Consider the following 2,417-nt stretch of genomic DNA (forward strand, 5'->3'; position numbering starts at 1 on the left):
ATCTCGTTCTCAGGGCACACCAGATAAGTCAAGCTACGAGTAAAACCAGACCTCGAGTTTCCCCGAGGTGGCCCCGCAGGCTGCTCGGTTCGGACCAACACTCGAAGGAGCACTGGCCCGGGGGGGTTAAAATAAAGATGACCCTCGGGCTCGCAAAAACCCGGGGGGAAAAAGGCTTAGGTCGCAAATGGTAAAACCAAGGTTGGGCCTTGCTGGAGGAGTTTTATTCAAGGCGAACTGTCAAGGGGGTCCCATAAATCACCCGACCGCGTAAGGAACGCAAACTCAAGGAACATAATACCGGTATGACAGAAACTAGGGCGGCAAGAGTGGAACAAAACACCAGGCATAAGGCCGAGCCTTCCACCCTTTACCAAATATATAGATGCATTAATATAATAAGAGATATTGTGATATCCCAAAATATCCATGTTCCCACATGGAACCAACTTCATCTTCACCTGCAACTAGCAACGCTATAAGAAAGGCTGAGCAAAAGCGGTAACTTAGCCAAACAACGGTTTGCTAGGAAAGGATGATTAGAGGCTGACATGGCAATATGGGAGGCATGATATGGCAAGTGGTAGGTAGCGCAGCATGGCAATAGAGCGAACAACTAGCAAAGCAAAGATAGAAGTGATTTCGAGGGTATGGTCATCTTGCCTGCAAGGTTCTCAGAGTTGTCGAAAGCTTGATCCTCGTAAGCGTACTCAACAGGTTCCTCGTTCACGAAATCGTCTCCCGGCTCTACCCAAAACAAGAACACAAGCAACGGAACCACAATCAATCACGTGAAATGCACAAGCAACATGATGCAAAACATGAATGATATGCAAGATATAATATGCGATGCATATGCGTGCTCCGAAAGAAAAATGATGAACAAGGCAGTAACTTGGCAAACCAAGCATGCCACTGGAAAGATGAGATGATTTCGGTCGAAATCGATATAAAGATCACCGGAAACGGATGCACGGTTTGCAAATGGCAAGCAAAACAAGAATGACACGAATCTGCGATTAACAGCATGATAGCACTTAAAATGCAATAAGTAACAATGCTACCGCACTCCAACGTAGCAAAAAAGCATATGGCAGTAATTTAGAGGAGATGCTTGACAAAAGATGAACACTGAGCTACGGCTAGTTCACAACATAACAAGCTCAAACAAGCATGGCAAAAGTGCAAAAGATAACAGGTTCACAGACTTGGTGAAATTACTGGACATGGCAGAAAACAGCATCAGGTAGCAATGTTCAGAGCACGAAAACAACATGCTACACCAAGTTAACATGGCAAAACAAGGAATGGCAGTGTTCTAGTAAATGCATATGACAAAAGTCCCTTACTGAACATAAGCCAAAAAGGATCAGAAGATATGATTGCAACCATGCAAACGTAGCAAGTTTCGTTAACAGGTTTCAGACTTAGCAGAAAACAGAGCAGGGCAGAAACAATAATATGAAGGCATATTGATGAGCTTGATGCACTCAGAACAAAGCAATCCATAACAAAACAAGAATACCTACAGCCAGATGGCATGTTTATGAAGCTATCCATGGCAAGAACAAAAGCATAGCATGTATGTATCAACTACAACAAGCTTGGCAACACTGAATATCATGTTAAGAATCTGCCAGAAATATTTTATAGCAAAAGTAGAGCAGGATTGGGTCATGCTATGGCACTCCATAGTTGCAAACAAGGGCAGGAATGGATCAATTAGAACAATATCTACAAAACATCCTTACTGAATATCTCCAAAATATGCATGGATCTCTCTGTAGCATCAAGTTTACATGGCAACAAAATAACAGCAAACAAGGACTTGGACATTACGGGGCCTAGTTTGCATGCTTGTGCTAGTCACCACAGAGATCACAAAAATACATGGCATACACCACGGGAAAGATGGCATGACATACAACAAAACACATGTAGAGCTCATGCCCATAAGATGCACAGATTAAATGATACAAAAATAACAAATCTCCAAGTTCTGCTAAGTAACAGCAGACAACAGCAACTAGCACTCTTGCACCAGAGATTTGGGCATCAAGATGGCCTCTAATGAACATGATACAATTGAACAAAATGTAGAGCATCACGAGGCGAACAATTCGATATATTACACGCGTGAAATGAAGCTATATGCAGTGAGTTATGCCATGATGAACAGATGCACTTATTGTAAAAAACACAGGACTTGGCAAAATTTCGGGGTCTCGGGAAAGTCAAACTTCGTTTGACTGGATCGGGATCTCGAGGGAGCTCGGGCTCGTTCCCATCGTTGACGATGGAGGGACGGGGAGGCGACGCTGGAGGGCGGCGGGCCGGGGATGGCGGGGCGCCGGTGAGGGGGACGGGGAGGCGGCGCTCGGGGCCGACCTCGCCGGAGAGGCGGCGGTGCGGGCGGC

This window comes from Triticum aestivum, chromosome 1D, assembly GCF_018294505.1.
Source record: "Triticum aestivum cultivar Chinese Spring chromosome 1D, IWGSC CS RefSeq v2.1, whole genome shotgun sequence".
Classification (NCBI taxonomy): Eukaryota; Viridiplantae; Streptophyta; class Magnoliopsida; order Poales; family Poaceae; genus Triticum; species Triticum aestivum.